The sequence below is a fragment of the Anolis carolinensis genome, chromosome 2 (assembly GCF_035594765.1).
Source record: "Anolis carolinensis isolate JA03-04 chromosome 2, rAnoCar3.1.pri, whole genome shotgun sequence".
Lineage (NCBI taxonomy): Eukaryota > Metazoa > Chordata > Lepidosauria > Squamata > Dactyloidae > Anolis > Anolis carolinensis.
The window spans coordinates 62817514-62835339 of record NC_085842.1 but is presented as its reverse complement, the minus strand read 5'-3'; the positions used below and the strand labels follow the sequence as shown (position 1 = coordinate 62835339).

General features: G+C 41.6%; 1 long non-coding RNA gene across 1 annotated transcript in view; it reads right to left on the bottom strand.

The window, feature by feature from the left end:
- Window positions 1–330: 330 nt before the first annotated feature.
- The window catches only part of LOC134296024 (uncharacterized), a 380459-nt gene continuing 362963 nt past the window's right edge, over window positions 331–17826 (bottom strand). Inside the window, exon 3 of the long non-coding RNA XR_010002580.1 lies at window positions 331–1960. This is a non-coding gene — a long non-coding RNA (uncharacterized LOC134296024). The remainder of the gene's footprint in view (window positions 1961–17826) is intronic.

The window sequence follows — 17826 nt, the reverse complement described above, 5'->3', positions numbered from 1 at the left end:
GTCGCAGGGCTGAACAGGGTATAGGGTTACAGCCTGTGTTGGACGGGGTCGCACTCCCCCTGAAGACACAGGTTCGCAGTATGGGGGTCTCGGCGGTGGCCAGGGGAGCCTTCACACAACTCAGACTTGTGCACCAGCTGCGCCCGTACCTTGGGAGGTCTGACTTGGCCACGGTGGTCCACGCTCTGGTTACATCCTGTTTGGACTACTGCAACGCGCTCTACGTGGGGCTGCCTTTGAAGACGGCTCGGAAGCTCCAACTAGTACAACGGGCAGCAGCCAGACTAATAACAGGAGTGGATTACAGGGAGTGTACTACTCCCATGTTGAGTCAGCTCCACTGGCTGCCGATATGCTACTGAGCCCAATTCAAAGTGCTGGTTTTGACCTACAAAGCCCTAAATGGTTCTGACCTATCTTACCTGTCCAAACGTATCTCCCCCTATGAGCCTTCTAGAACTCTTAGATCATCTGGGGAGGCCCTGCTCTTGGTCCCACCAGCCTCGCAGGTAAGGCTAGTCGGAACGAGGTACAGGGCCTTCTCGGTGGTGGCTTCTCGGCTATGGAACACCCTCCCCAGCAACATAAGGCAGATACCAACTCTCCTAAGCTTCAGGAAAGCCTTAAAGACATGGTTGTGCATGCAAGCTTTTAATGAATGAGAACATGGACTTTACATGACCTGTATGAAGACTTGAGGATTCTGGATGAATAGATTTTAATCTTGGACATTCTTAAAATTTTATATAATGTGACTTTATTTTGTAATGATATCTGTTTTATATGAACTGTTGTTTTGTAGATTGTTTTATATGAATTGTTGTTTTTACATTGTTTTTAGGCATTGAATTTTTGCCTATTTACTGTAAGCCGCTTTGAGACTCCTCGGAGAGAAAGGTGGGGTAAAAGTGATGCAAATAAATAAATAAATAAATAAATAAATAAATAAACTGCTTGGCCATGCTCCTATGATTGCTTCATTCACAATACTTCTGAAACTATAGAATACAGTACTGCTGTATACTAGAATCCTTTACTCCTGATTATTGTATGCACTCATGTATAAGTGAAGCAATTTTAAACAAGCAATTGACTGGAAAAAAATGGGTACTGTATTGTACTTTAACTCTTATCAGAAAAGAAACCATCCCAGTATAGTGGTGAAAGACACTGGCTTTTTCCATCCTGGGAGAACCTAAAGGAAGCACCAGCGTCCTCTACTCTCTCTGCCTTGGCACTACTTTGGACCTTTTAAAATAGCTGGGCGGAAAAATGTCAATGGTCACTAGCCATTTGAGGCATTTCCCTCTGTTAAATAACCCTTGGCTTATCCACGTGTCATATCAAAATCCATAATTTTGATGCCAAAACCTGCCATTGACATATACACGAGGTAGACTTATATGAGTATATACAGCACAGGAAGTCAGAGATCATGTTTTCCTCTACCTCAACCTGACAAACCAGTGAGGGGAGCATCACAGCTTCTTCGTTTTCACCAAAGTCTATGAAAATACCTCATCTGAAAAAAAAAAAAAACCCTTCCACCTTACAGACACCCTTCTGCCTTACTGCTGGCTCACCACCCTTCACTGCTGTGCACTAATAGGCCACTTATTTAATATACAATTTTAGTCTGAGCCCCAATTGTTTCTGAGAGACAGGTAGGCTCGCAGGGCGTAACGCCAGAATAAATTTATTCTCTCTGGTGTTGCAAGTCAGATTCCAATTCTAGGCAGCTGAATGCGTCTGGCGCTTTTCAATATTTACTGTTCATCTCAATGGAACCATTTTTCTATTAATATTTTTCTTCACCTTTCTCCCTTTCCCATCGTCTTTTTCTCTTGCATTTTCCTTCACCTTTTTTCAGCTCGGCTATTTGGCAGCTGCTGACTTTTTGTGCAGACAAGGGCTGGCTTGCCTTGGCTCTTCTGTTAAACCTTAATACATTCATTTCACCCTGTCAGGAAAAAAGGGAGGAGAGAGTGAGGAATACAATAGGAAGAATGAAATAGCATATACAAGAAGCATCGGGAATATTGTATGTTAGGAAATTGTTCATGAATATGTTTAAAGTTACTGCCATCCTATTTTTTCTTTTCCCCAAAGTTTCTAGTTAATCACCATTTTTGGGATTACATAATATGTTAGACACTCATAAAATCTGTTTCTGCAGAGATGATGGTGGGACAAAACATTGCCATTTTGTCCCATCTTTATATAAAAAAATTCTAGCCAAAACCAAATCAAATCTCTTCATCAATTCTATTTTAATATCACAATCTATGCACATCTGATTGGGCTAAGAAATATTTTAAATCAGATAGGTTTAATTTAACCTCTTTTTTACCATGTCAACTTTGATTTTGAAAAAGAAATGTCACAGGAACAACTATGGGTGCATTTACACCAGTGGTTCCCAATCTTTGGTCATCCAGGTGTTTTGGACTTTAGCTCCCACAGTTCCTAGTAGCTGGTAAACTGGTTGGTCTTTCTGGGAGTTGAAGTCCAAAACAACTGGAGGACCAAAGGTTGGGAACTAGTCAAATGTGGGCTAGGCAAAACTACAGTTATGTGGATCTCTAATTGATTAAGAGAATGAACCCAGAGGGTGCCCACCAATGCTTTCTCTTCATCCTGGAAAGAAGTCATGAGTGGAGTGCCATAAGCAGGGTTCCATCCTGGGCCCGGTTCTCTTCAACATTTTTATTAATGACTTAGGTGAAGGACTAAAAGGCATGATCATCAAGTTTGCAGACAACACCAAATTGGGAGGGATAGGAGCAGAATCCAAAACGTTCTTCACAGATTAGAGAGATGGGCTGAAACTAACAAGATTAAGTTCAACAGGGACAAATACAAGATACTCCACTTAGGCAGAAAAAATGAAATACACAGACCACACCTGGAATACTGTGTCCAGTTCTGGCACCGTAGCTGAAGGGAGATGTTGACAAGCTGGAATGTGTCCAGAGGAGGGCAACTAAAATGATCAAGAGTCTGGAGAACGTGGCTTAAAGAGTTGGGCATGTTTAGCCTGCAGAAGAAAAGGCTGAGAGGAGACATGATGACCATGTATAAATATGTGAGGGGATGTCATAGGGAGGAGGGAGCAAACTTGTTTTCTGCTGCCCTGGAGATTTGGATGCAGAACAACGGCTTCAAACTACAGGAAAGGAGATTCCACCTGAACATCAGGAAGAACTTCCTCACAGTGAGTTCGGCAGTGGAACTCTCTCCCCCGGACTATGGTGGAGGCTCCTTTTTTGGAGGCTTTTAAGCAGAGGCTGGATGGCCATTTGTTGGGGGTGCGTTGAATGTAATTTTCTTGCTTCTTGGCAGGGAGTTGGACTGGATGGCTCACGAGCCCTCTTCCAACTCTATGATTCTATGAACCACAGATCTACACTGTAGAAATAAAACTGTGACTCCCATAATGCCGTAGCATTGAGTGGTGTCCATCTGCATTACTTCTACAGTGTACATGAACCCTGTGGGTGTCACACAGCCTTCCAGATTTTTTTTGAACTGCAATTCTCATCAGCTTTAGAGAATTCCATTTCTCATCAAGGACCTTTTTCCTAGTTAACAGCTCATTCTTACGAGCAACTGGAATTAAGAGACTTAATTTAAGGATATGAACGTACTTTGGGGATTACATTTTACTCCACCTAATAAAAATAGTTGAAGCAAAAGAATAGTTTACAGTCCCTTTATGCCAATGTCCTGCTCATTATATCCACGTAAAATATTTACTTGGAAGTTAACTGTTGATTTTGCCCTATGGTTATGCTTCATCTGCAATAATATCTCCAGATAGACATTGTCTGAACTCAGCTGTTTATATGGGGAAAATCCATAGAACAGTGGTTTCCAACCTCCAGGTGTTTTGGACTTCATCTACCACAATTCTTGATCATTGGACTAACTGACTGGGGCTTCTGGCAGTTGAAGTCCAAAACAACTGGAGGATGAAAGTTTGAGAGTCACTTAGACACTTGCTCAGCGGCATGGTTCTGTTTCTTCCTTTTACAAGAACTTAGGAGATGCATTTCCAGAGTGGAAGGGTAAGCAGAGTTGATTTGGTGTTAATGCCAAACTTTAAATGTTTTGACTATAAAACTGAAACACCATTGCCTATTCCCTGCAGAGCACCATTCTTGCTCTCCCTTCTTTTGCTTCTCCTTTCCACACTGTAGCCTTTTGCATGTCTTGGGCATTAATCCCTCACTGCCGGAGTGTGTAAATTAAAGAATAATAGAGCTGCAGAGGCATAAGCTTGCAATGATGGGGAATGTGTTTGTCTGCTAAGAAGCAATTTCAGCGAAAATTAACTCAATTTCATCTGAAATAGTGAAGACCGGCACAAGCTGGCAGATCCCTGAGGACAGTAAAATTACTTTGTCAAAGCTCCGCTTGCTAAAATTAACCAAGCAAGCACGCTAGGTTATTGGTGAGGTGCTGGTAGTAGGTTTTAATGAACAAAAATAGCTTTTTGGATAAATAAGGAAGATCACATTTTGCATTTTGCTAATATTTGCAATCAAGGCACTTTTTTGAAGGCAAGACCTTCTGTTTCCTATTGTCTCCAGCATTCTCTTGAGATAAGTCCTTGTTGCAGGACTTGTAAGGACTTTTCTGATCAGTAGAATAATGGCACTGAGTAGCCTGATACAACACCTCTTATTGAGATCCATTGGATTTTGTTATACCACTGAAGAAATCCGAATGACTTTTAATGGGAAGTGCTGCCCTATATTCAACACTTACAAGTTAGGAGAGGCATAGGACTGACAAGTTCGTGTTGCTGCTATTAATCTCACTAGATAATCCTCAAACTAGAATCAATCTATTCACTAAATTGTTTAAGGCTGAGAACACACAGGTAAATTCCATTGATTCAATTGCTGTTTTCTTGTTGGGACTAACAATAGAACCCAGGCTATTCAGTCTCCAAGGCCTTCTCTGTTTTATGGTTATAAAAAGCATTTTAAAGACACATTGTCCCATTCCTTATGAAAATGGAGTGCCTAAGACCAGAAATACCTCTAATGCATTGCATGCCAAACTAAATGGATGTAAACAATTGAATTTGTAAAGCAAGAGTAGGCAACTAAGGGAAACTACTGGGTTTTATCGGGGTTGTATCCCTGGAAGACTATGGAGGGCTACATACAAAATAACACCACATAACATGATTTTTGTCCCTGGGTTATAAATGTCACCCTCTAATTGGTTTTATAATAAAAACATGAAAAAGATTTATTAAACTGCAAAAACATTGTTTTGTGGGACATCCTTCATCACATTTTGCTATAATTTTTCAATGAATATCTCATAGAGTCTCAACCAGTTCAACGTAGTTTGTGGCAGCCACAAAAACGAAGGTTCTGGAGTAGAACAACTACTTTCAAGGTCAGTACCACACAAGTAAACAGGAAATAACACTTTCAAATGATGTTCCCAAACTTTGGTTTTTAGATTTTTTGAACTTCACCTCCCACAATTCTTGACTGATGGTAAAGTTGCCTGGGGAGTCTGGGAGTTGAAGTAGAAAATCCCTGGACGATGAAAGTTTGGGAACTACTACTTGAAAGAGTGATGGAGGGATTTTCACCATGTTTTGTGATGGGCAGGCACCACTTCTTGTTTCTGTTTAGAGAAAGAGTCTCCTGGGCATAAAGTGGTCCAGGGTGGATATGCTAAAAAAATGTGGGTACAACATGATATTTCTTTCCGGATTTTACTACTGGAGGTTTCTGGAGACCGCAAAAACAGAGCTAAGGACCATAGTTGCCCCACCTCTATTGTAAAAGGAGCAGTATACTCATCACATAGAGATAGAATCCTTATAATATGGATCCCCCTTTATTTTATTTAGACCAGTGGTTTCCAAACTTGTTTGGCCTGCTGCCCCCTTTCCAGAAAAAATATTACTCAGCACCCCTTTGAAAGGGGTGTGTGGTGTAGAGGGGTGGGTGTGGCTCCTGCTCAAGAGGATGGGGCTGAGCCTCTCCCCTAGTTCAAGATGCAGGGCTGGGAGGGGGAGGGGGAAGTGGGCGGGGCCACAAATGGGCGGCCAGGGCTGGAATGGGTGGAGTTATGAGCTCTGAGGCAGGGCTGAGCTTCTCTCCCTGTCCTGGACACAGGGGGCGGGGTTAGAGAAGGAGGTGGGGCCTCTTCCCAAGTGCCTGATGGGGCTGAGCCTCTATACCCCACCCCCGTATTCTAACAAGAACCTCAGGGGAGATATACAGAGGCTCAGGCCTGTCTCGCGCTCTTGGGAAGAAGCCCTGCCCCCACCCCAGCCCCACCTTTTAGTCCTAAAAGGCCTCTCAGGAGAGGTATAGAGGCTCAGCCCTGTCTCGGGCTCTTGGAAGGAGGCCCCGCCCCCTTCCCTGTCTCCGCCCTTTGTGTCCCAACAAGCGCCTCAGGGGAGGTATAGATTCTCAGCCCTGTCTTGGGCTCTTGGGAAGAAGCCATGCCCCTCCCCTGGCCCCACCCCCATGTCCTAATAGGTGCCATCACCGCCCCCCTGGATTGCTGCAGCACCCACCAGGAGGTGGTAGCGCCCACTTTAGGAATCACTGATTTAGACAAATGTAGTCTGGCTTATGCCTTACAAAAATCTCAGGCATGGCAGTTAGTAAGAATTACTCCTTATGCCACCGGACACATAAAATGAGTTTGCTTTGCAGCAACAAATTGATTGTAAAAAAAGAAGGAATTAGGATTGACCATAGCCAATACCCAAAGTTGCCCTTTTGTGAATTTTTATGAATGCATTCAGAACTAGAGCTGTACACTGACCAACCGGATGAGCACCAAAAACAGTGAGCTACATAAGCAAATTATTTATTTCAAAATTGCACATTTTTCTTTGTCTCTTCCCCACCCCTTGTCTTTTTGGTGCACATTTGCATCTTTTCTTTCAAAAATAATGGAAAGCTGCTGCATAAGCCTTGCCAAGTCTTTCACTAACTGGAGTGGTTCACTGGCAAAGAATTATTTCCTCTTGCTGATGCATATTTATCATCCAGGAGTTGTTTGTTAGGGGAGAACAAGGCTACATTTTCTTGGCTGTTGTCAGACCTAAACGTCAGGAGGAAAAACCCAGAGCATAACCCTGCTGCCTACTGCAACAAAATTGAGGTGCTCTCTCCCGGGAGTGAATTACCAGCCCCTCTGCTAATAAACAAAAACATAGAGTAGTAAATTCAGGCCCAGTACCCAATTCTCTTTGATAGGATTAATTACAGTTATGTCTCTGGTTGTCATTAAAACCAGCAAACACATTCTATATAAGAAGTAAATTGCCAACCAGGCAGCAAATTATCAGGACTACCATGCTTCTTTGGAACTTGTTGTCACAATATTCATCTGTCTGGTGGTTATTTTTCATGTTTATCCATCTTCCCCATTAACATGGTGATTTTGGCTTGAAGGGCATTTCTGTCTTTAAAAGTGCAAGATAAAATACTCTCTTGATGTTTCTCTTCTTTGGTGACAGCATGCAACTGCCCTTTGAAAAAAAAAATCTGCTTTAGTAAACTGCTTAAGTCAAGTCTCTCCTATTTTTGACTTAACTGAGGTCAACTTAGTGAATCAAAAACATTAGCCAAAGATGTTGCAGGGAGAAATTCTAGGTCCTGGCCAAGGAAAATATCCTGTTTTGATATCCATATGAAAGACAACAATAGTGGGTCAGGGCTCAATGATTTGATTGGACTGGACAGTTGAATGGACAGATCAGTCTTCTTTCATGACAACATTACTAAATGTGCATTTTTTTTATGGACATGGAAAAAAAAATAACCGAATGGGGGTAAAGGTACAATTTTGTGGAGTTCTATCAGAGATTGGAGAAATTATTTGCAACTCAGAAGGAAGTAGCTCTATGCTTGTAGTAAGGTAAAAAACAGAGGGCAGGGACCTCTTTATAGGTACAGGTTAAGTAAAATTTAGGGGTTTATTATTCCATATCCAAAATGTTTGGAACCAGGAGTGTTTTGTATTTTGGTGTTTTTGTTTTTTCAGATTTTGAAATATTTGTATTTGCATATATGTACATAATGAGATATCTTTGAGCTGGGACCCAGGTCTAAGCACAAAATTCATTTATGTTTCATAGACATCTTACACACATAGTTTAATGGTAGTTTTATACAACATTTTAATAATTTTGTGCATGAAACAAACTCTGTGTACATTGAACTATCAGAAAGTAATATATTACTATCTCAGCCACCCAGATGTACTATTTTGGATTTTGGAGTATTTTGGAATTCCAGATAAAGGATGTTTTAACCTGTTTTGTTTCAGGAAATTAATTCAGAGCTAATACAGGAGCCAAAAGCTAGACACACATCATTATCATTATTATCACCATTACTTACGAGTATATAGTGCTGTCACTGTACATGGTGCTTTACAAATAAAAGGAATTAAAAGAGTTCACTGTCCTCAGGCCTATAATCTAATTAAGATATGACACAAAAGAAAAAAGAGATGGCAGTGCGGGAGGGGAATAACTCCAGCCGATACCGCCTCTTCTTCTCTCCCTCCAAGACCATGGATGTCACAGCTGGGATGGAAGGAGGCCCTTTTATCTGCTTCTGAGCCAAAGCACAATGGGGCTGTGTTATATAAGCTTCTAATGCTTACTCCTATGCAGGCTGGTGTGCTGTTAGCCATAATGGGGAAAATACCTCATGCATAAGCCTTCTAACAAAGGGAGAACAAATGCTAACTTCCAAGATGAAGGAGATAATAAGCTTGTGAACACTGATCCAGAAAATGTCAATTCTCACCTAGACTTCTAATTCAGAAAAAAAAGGCCAGGTCATGGAAGATGGGGAATACATATGCAGTCCTATATACCTTTGATCCTCCCAGTGTTTTGGATTTCAATGCCCAGAAATCCCAGCCATCTTACCAGCTGCTAGGAATTGTGGGAACTGAAGTCCAAACACTTTGAGAACCAAAGGTTGGGAAACACTGCTCTATACTGATGTGTCAACTCACAAGGAATGTGTCACCCCAGGCCAGGATGAACAGCTTTCAAAAGCTTCAGGGACAGGCAAAAATGACCAGATGTTTCTTGGATCATAAGTAAGTTTTATTTTAGGCTTACAGAAAAAAACAAAAAAACAAAAACAAGGACATATATCCCAGTGCCAGCCTATCTTATATAGGAGGAATCAATGGCATCTTTAGAACAATGTTTTATAGTTCACCTTATCTCTACCAGCTAGCATCATCATCACCACATGACCCTCTCAGCCAATCAAAAGTGCACATTTCTCTTTCTCTGACTTGTCTGGTCAGGAGGGCATGGCTTTTGCTTGATCACATCATTTTCTGTTCTCTAAAGATGAGCATTTGTCAATCATGCCTTGGTCACTATTTTGCCATCCAATCATAAGGCAAGGAGAAGAAGGGCAGAAGTCTGAGCGTTTTTCTCATGATTCAGCAATTTCTGCACAAAATTGTTTTGCAAACAAACAAACAAATGCTATGTCTCTCAGTGGTGTTCAAAATAGCAAACTTGCTTCACCCCATCCTCATGCCAATTATAAATTAGTCTCATGTCATCTTGTGGTGCAAACCCTGTTTAAAAGCAAGGGCCATTAAAACTTGATTGGGCTATATGCTGCAGAGCATGTGTAGAACTCCTATTGTTCCTTGCTACTCTTGTCAATTGTTTCACCCAAAGAAAGCCCTCATTGTAATGCTTTCTCTCTGCTGCTACCAACACTAGGGACTTCATCAGACAGGTTTAGGGCTCTGTTTCCATGCACTTTGGAAACAGAGCCCTACAGGAGCCCCACGGAGGCCATCACACGACATAAGGGCATTTCAGCAAAACTCCATGGGGTTCTGTTTCTTAAGCACATGGAAACAGAGCCCTACACCTGTTTTCACCCGTTATAAACTGAAAGGGTTCCTGTTCTTTTTGATGCAGAGTGTTTCGGGAATAGTGGTGGATCAATAAACCACTTTCAGAGATCAAATTTGGTTTTAACACTTTTCTTGTAATATTCATTGATAATCACAATAGAATCATATCAAAATCACATCAAGAGAGAGCTCTCATTCACATGTACATCCATACATCCATACTCACACACAGGCCTTGTTCTGAAGAGGTGTGGATGCTCCATTGCTGTGGTTACGGAAAGCGTGCTGGATCTTTTAGGCCCCCTGCATTTATAGCCTAAAGTTTAGTCCTTCTTTCAGTGAATGTGCTGTTCTGTTCTTATGGCATGGTTTCAAAACATTCTACATCTTAGGCTGTATGACTTATGGGGTACCACCTGCACACTTTATGGTCCATTGTTATTTGGATATGCCTTACTGAACCCTCGTTTTATCTTGCCAGGTTAGATACGCCTTGTGGATTCCTCGCTTCACCTACCAAGTCCATCCCATATCATGTGTTGCATGGACTCCATTTTCTTTTGAGGCTTGTGTTTCTTCTTTTCTTCTTAAGTACCCACACAAACACTCCAATTTCTTACAGTGCTACCCGACTCCAGAGGAAAAAAGTGGGGGAAACATTTTAAAAACAGAAACAATTTAACACAATTCCAGTTAAAGACAATAACATATTTTAAATAAAATATTGAACAATCCACAAGGTTAAATCAGGAGGAAAAGCTAAAACAGTTAAATATGTATATATTATATATACAGTAGAGTCTCACTTATCCAACATAAACGGGCCGGGAGAACGTTGGATAAGCAAATATGTTGGATAATAAGGAGGGATTAAGGAAAAGCCTATGAAACATCAAATTAGGTTATGATTTTACAAGTTAAGCACCAAAACGTCATGTTACACAACAAATTTGACAGAAAAAGTAGTTCAATATGCAGTAATGTTATGTAGTAATTACTGTATTTACGAATATAGCACCAAAATATCACGATATGTTGAAAACATTGACTACAAAAATGCGTTGGATAACCCAGAACGTTGGATAAGCGAGTGTTGGATAAGTGAGACTTTACTGTATTTTAAAAATGGTTAGGCCTCAAAAGCTTTCCCAAAATGTCATGTTTTAGCTTGATTCCTGAAAGAAATCAATGTTGGTGTAATCAAGGCCAAAAAAGAGGGGCAATTCATAACATCCTTCTTTCACATCCCTATACAATGTATTATTCCACACTAGAGAGACATGAAGAAAGGCTCCTCCAGAAGATGTATGCTCTTGGGCAGGTATACATAAGGAGAGATGTTCCTTTGAGTATGGACCCAGGAGATTTAAGGCTTTGACGTTGAACACCAGAATCATGAATTTTGACCTGAAATGAATTGGTAGTCAGTGCAGCTCCTTTCAGACTGGTGTTACATGTTGTCTAGATTGTGCTGAAGAGACCCCAGATGATTTGAAATGGAGTCATGTGGTGCTCTCGATCAGAAATCCGATGCCAATTAATTTAGTTCTATTGAACCAAACAAGTTTGCAGAAGATTGGCTTGCAAGTAAACCGAGAGGTCATGCAGAATTAGAAGGAGTCAAGGGAAAGAAGTGGGTCCTGAGACATGTATGCCAGTGACTTGCAGTGGCAAATCAATTGTTTCATTGATAAGCCCTTCCTTATCACAACTCTGCTATGTCTACCTCCCACTTGAAGTATTTGTTGAATGGGCCTATGGCAGGCCTGAAAAATCTGACCCGTTTAAAGGGTCAATATTAAAAAAAATTCAAACCAATTCTCCTCCCTCCTTCCCTGTCTGACCAAGAAGATAGGTAGCAAAAGGGCCAACCAGCGAAGGGGAAGTTCCATCCCTTTGCCAGACTCTCATTGTTCCCTTTGCAGTCTGCATCCAGCCTGGGGGAAGCCATCCAATGCTGGACCCAGGCGAACCCTCTGTCCTGCTGCTGCATGCTGAGCCGCTGCTGGTGTCCAACCGAGGTGTGCGGGTGCACTTCAGAAAGGGGGTTGCTCTTGCCCTCCATTGTGATGCCTAGGGCACCTTTGGCCCCTGACCCTGTGGCCATTACTGTCCAGGATGAAGAAGGCTTGGGTTTTTTCCCATGTCAGCAAGATTCAACTCCTTTCCAGATGCCTCATGTTGACATTTCCGAGCCAGAGCCAATTAAGAATGCCCTTGAAACTGTGCCAGCTCTCCCAGATTCTAACGGATCGCAAAGACAAAGTTTGCAGAGAAGCGCCAGATTAGTGGAGCGTGAAGACTATGGCTAAACCCTGTTCTCTTGCGAAGAATTTGGAAGTTAGACACCTGGCTGTGACTGTGACAAGCTCAGTTCTCTTGGGAAGTTTTAGGGAGTCAGGCACCTGCTTTGGGGGAGCTTATGAAGTTCAATAAAAGTACTGTGCTGAGAACTTTCTTTTGTGGTGTCAACTTTACCTCTGACTGGAAAGCAACATCGTCTCTAGCTCCTGGAATTCAAGCAGCCTGAAGGTGCACTACTCTTGAGTAGACCGGGCGCCGGTCTACCTCCCTGCTCAAGTTTGGAGTGCATTTCAGCTCCTGTTCATTTAGTTCCTTCCTTGCTTTGAAATCCTGCCTTTGGACATTTTCTCCAGAGAACTCTTATTGCCTCTTTGATCCTTTTTCTCCACTCAATACACGGGCCGAGTTCGGTTTTGAGAATTTGGACTCTAATACTGGACATAAGACTATCACTTATTGGACTAATTTTGATCTTTTCTGGAAGGTCAATTGCTTATTCAACTTTGCTGCTTATTTCCTTTTGGAACTTTATTTGCTTTAATAAAGATATTATATTGTTATTGGTCTCTGTGTTGGTTTTCAGTGCTCTCGCTGCGTTGGGGTGTAACATCCATCTTCTTCTCTTCCTCCTCCTGTTCCTGCCCACTGGAGGGACACAGTTTTTTTTCCTTTATTGCAGTGGCTGGCTCTTTCCCTTTCTTTGCTCCAGGGCAAGCCATTCACTTTTTGAAGTCACCCTACCACTCTTGTGTTGGTTGGTCCCGTAAGTAAGAAAGCAGCAACGATCAGGGTCCCCTTCCACACAGCTGGATAAAAATCCCACATTTTCTGCTTTGAACTCTAATATGTGGCAGTGTGGACTCAGATACCCCACTTCAAAGCAGATATAACCCAGAATATCTGCTTTGAACTGGGCTATCTGAGTCCACACTGCCATATAATCCAGTTCAAAGCAGCTATTGTGGATTATCTGCCTTGATATTCTGGGTTATATGGCTGTGTGGAAGGACCCTCAGGGCTCTTCCACACAGCCATATAACCCAGAATATCAAGGCAGAATAACCCACAATATCTACTTGGAACTGGGTTATCTATGTCCGTACTGCCCTATATCCCAGTTCAATGTTTGGTGCTAAATTTGCAAATATAGTAATTCCTACGTAACATTGCCATGTATTGAACTGCTTTTTCTGTCGATTTGTTGTAAAACATGATGTTTTGGTGCTTAATTTGTAAAATTATAGTGTAATTTGATTTTTAATAGGCTTTTCCTTAATCCCGCCTTATTATCCAACATTTTCGCTTATCCAGCGCTTTTATTTTTCAGTGATTAGTTTTGGGGGGGGGGGGGCTGCCAAAATTCTGTTTGTCTACACTTGAAAATTACCTAGGGCTGGCCTTGCCCAGATGCCACTGGCATGTCACCAAAGTTCAGCAGCCATATTCTTCAGGCCAGAGACACATGATTGCTTCTAGGTTTCCCAGGTTATCTTGGCATTTTGTTGGGTGAGAAGGTTTGACGATGAAAGATTTATTTCATCCTCAAACTTGAGATCACCTCAAGCTTGGAGTCAGAGCTTTGAAAGATTTCCAACTTTCTACAACTCCCAAAATGCCAAAATCTGTGTTAACTGGCAGATTCATGTAAGTCAATCTAAAAACTTTTCTGAGCTCTGTGTAGAATTAGTAATGAAAGTGAATACCCACAAGCATGTTGTTACATTTGCTTGCATTCCTAATTCCCTTGGCAATTCCTGTTTATGAAATCTTGTGAAATCCAATGAGCAGAGCTTGAAGGAGTCACTGTTTTGGACTACTACTCCCTGCATCTCCTAGCCAGACTCTGGAGTTCTTGGGTGCATCTACACTGTAGAAAAAATGCAGTTTGACGTCACATAATGCTATGGAATCATGGGAGTTGTAGTATTACAAGATCTTTAGTCTTCTCTGCCAAAGAGTGTTGGTGCCTCACCAAACTACAAATCCCATGGTTCCATAGCTTGGAGTCATGGAAATTAGAGCGGTGTCAAAGTACATTAATTCTACAGTGTTATGAACCCCTTACTTTCACTAAATGGACCCTCAGAAGAATTTACTGTACTTCTGATCAGCAGCAAAGCTATCCAAGAACAGTTACTTTACAAGTTAGCTGGGGTGAGAGTTGAACCCATTAACCCTGAAGTTTTGCTTCCCACGCCCTGTTTATACTAGCACTCAATCTACTTTTTAGGTCAGTCTTAGATTTCTTCTCTACCATCATTCCCCCCCCCCCACCCTTTTGGGGGCGGTGGTGGTAAGGAATCCTGTAAAGATGGCATTCAAAGGCTTACATGCCAAGGGTGATATGGGGATGTTCCTGTGATCTCTTCCCTCACCCTTGAAAAAAGATTTGGAACATTTTAATAAAGTGGATTATAAGGACTTGGACACAAAAGCAACCTGTTTCCTACTGATGGAAGCTTTAATCTTCTCCTTGGGCTGCTGACAAAGGCTTTTCTTTTTTAAAAAAAAAATCCAGGAGCACAAAGAGGAAAATAGAAGAAAAGGAGAATATACCCAGAGAGAGGTGCAAGATGTTGAAAGACACCCATGAACTGAAGTAGCTGGGGTGCTAATTGTATTCTCTTTACCTGGGGCCTATTCCCCTTTTTCTTTTCCAATTCTGGATCAATGGTGAAGGCAGGTGAGCCAGATGGAGGAAGGAAGCAACTTTGATTTGAACAAATCTCAGTGGTAAGAAAAGGCATTAAACAAGAAAGCCAAGTCACATCAACAATTAAAAGGTGAAGTACCTGCTTTTCCTTTGAAAGCAGAAAGACCTCTGCTTTGTGGAGACAGAATCAGCTCCCTAACCCTGCACCCAATTTTGTGCCGGTTCTATTCATAGCTAAGAGAAAGTATGTGACCTAAAACCGTGTTCCACTTTCACACTCCTACTTGCTTACATACACAGAGCAACTGCATACTGGGCATTTAAAGGGATGAGAACACACTTGTGTCTGAGATCCAGTGCATAATGGTGCAGGAAATTTTGGACTCTGGATTTAATTATCTTAATGGGCTATACTCTTCTGTAGATAATGAGTGCTGCTTTGCTTGCTTCAAAAGGTGTTGTGTCAGTCCTGCTGTATTTAAGGACTCTTTTGCTCATTATATTGAGTGGGGTCCTGGAATGCCAGCCAAGAATCTGCTGTGTTGATACCATTCATAGTTAACCTAGGAAGGGCTTTGAGGAGGAAAGCTCATGCCATGCTTAGTCCAGACTCTTTGAGATTATGCAAACAAGCAAATTAGTTCTTTGTGAAGATCAGTCTCAAAAGGGGACTGCAAAAGGTACTCTTGTTTTGGAAATGGTTTGGCTGACTGTTTGAAGGCTTGCATGGAATTTGCTTATTCAACTCCATTGAACTGCATTATATGAGTCTACACTGACCATGAAATGCAGTTTCAATGCAACCATAAAACTCTCTTGTGAACAGAATTGTTGCAGTGGCTTGCAACATCTATACTAGGTTTGTTTTCTTACCAGAGGATCTGCTGTGCTACAACACTGAAGGTTCAAGCTATTTGCCCTGCTAGAAGAGTTTTAGCCCATCTTTCTGGACTTCAGTTTATCTGGAAAATGAAGCTCTTTTTGGAAACAGACTCTCGTGGAAGGGCATGCATAGAAAATACTTCCCATTTTATCCTTACAACCACATGAGGTAGATGCTTTTTGACAATTCAGCTTGACTGTGGACCAGGGGTTCTGTTAGTTCAGAAGTGCATCGCCATCACACTAAGGACTTCATCATATGGTTTTCCTCCTCCGTTTCTATACACTTCAAAGACGTATTCCCACAGAGCTCATCAAAGGACACAGAGTTGCTTCTGGTGGTTGCTCATGGTATTCTATCATCTCAGCATGTAGAAATGAGAGGATTAGAGAGCTGGTCAGGAATCAAATCCATTCTACTACATGTGCATAGAAACACCTAAAAATTGACATTTTTCTTTGGGATGCAAAGAGGTGGATTTCTCGGTTTACACTCCCTTTTAAGTGTCCTTCCATGATCCTTTGTGGGATGAGGTTCTGGGACAACAACAATAATTTCTGGAGGCTTCAGTGGTCTTAGAGCACAGCACCTTTTCACCCTCAACCAAACACTCTTTGGAGCCTTGGTTTCCCCACTTCCAGCCTATGTTGCCAGCTCCTAGCATGTATGCTTCATAGTTAGTTTGTGGTAAGTTTCTTTCAGGGACATATTTGCATTTTGATACTTGGCTTCTTGTATTGCTTTCTAGCCCTCTCTGTTCCATGGCCCTCAAAGCCTTCACCCTAGTGCTTGGCAAAGATTTGCTGCAGCATTTCATGTCCTTCATTCTCTTCTGAAGTGTTTCCCTTTTGGGGGTTATAAGCTTGCCACCTTTCCCTGTCATTGAATGCCCCTACTCTTCTGTTATGGTTGAATAGTGAAAAGTAAATTAATTTTTAATGTACTTTTAATTTTAATATCCTCGAGTGCCACTGTGTAAATGTTAAGCACTCAGATAGGAGGTTGTGAGGAGCACACTGACGCATCTGAACAGACAGACAGAAGCTTTCAGCAGGAGTAAGATTGGAGGTTTTTAAAAAACAAAACAAAAAAAACATGTTTTTATATGAAAAAGTCTTGGCAATGACTTGCAGATCCTCTCCACTTTTTCATTTTGTCACAGAATTAATCTTCCTAACCTCCACCCCCCACTAATACTGGAATGAGTTCTGAATGACTCATATAAGATTCAAAGCAAGGAACTGTTTCAGTATCTGTTTTAGTAAGATCATTTTTTCCTGCAACCTGAAAGATATGCAGTTTTGCCAATGAGGCAGTATTCTCAGCCTTTAGTCCTCCAGATGTTTTGGATCTCAGTTTCCTGAATTCATCTATCACCCTTGGCCATGCTGGTGAAGGCTTCTGAGAGCTAAATTACAAAGGCTGGTCAAAGGTTGGATTCACATTACAGGAAAAGAGATTCTGCTTGAATATTAGGCAGAACTACCAGATGGTAAGACTGATTTGCCATGGAATATGCTGCCTCAGAGTGTGGTGGAATTACTTTCTCTGGAGGTTTTTGAGCAGAGGCTGGCTGGCCATTTGTCAAGAGTCCTTTGATTGTGGGTTCCTTCATGTCAGAATGAGATTGGACTGGATGGTCCTTGGGGTCTATTCCAACTCTAGGAGTTATTATTTAGACTCCTGTGATAGGACCCTTTCACACTACTCAAGGAGATCTTTATATTCCATGTCAATGCCGTGGCAGGATCCTCCGGAATCATGGGGTTTGTAGTCCAGTGGGACAGAATTGCTCTGTGGCTGAGAATTCTCAGGGCTCTTCCTATGCTGCCAATTTCAGAATTCTTGAGGACATTAAAGTGGAATCATAGGGTTATTATAGTGTAGTGTGAACACAACATAGCGATTGTAGCCAAATGAAACAATAAAATGGTGGTTTTCATTTCTCCTTCTCTTGGCAAAGGTTGCTTCAAAGGTCTCTTACTCCTTCACCATGAAATAAAATTATGCTTTACTCCCCTCCATAGAAGAAAATTTTTACCCTTCATGTATCAGTTCTAAATATATTCACTAGTATGAGACAAAG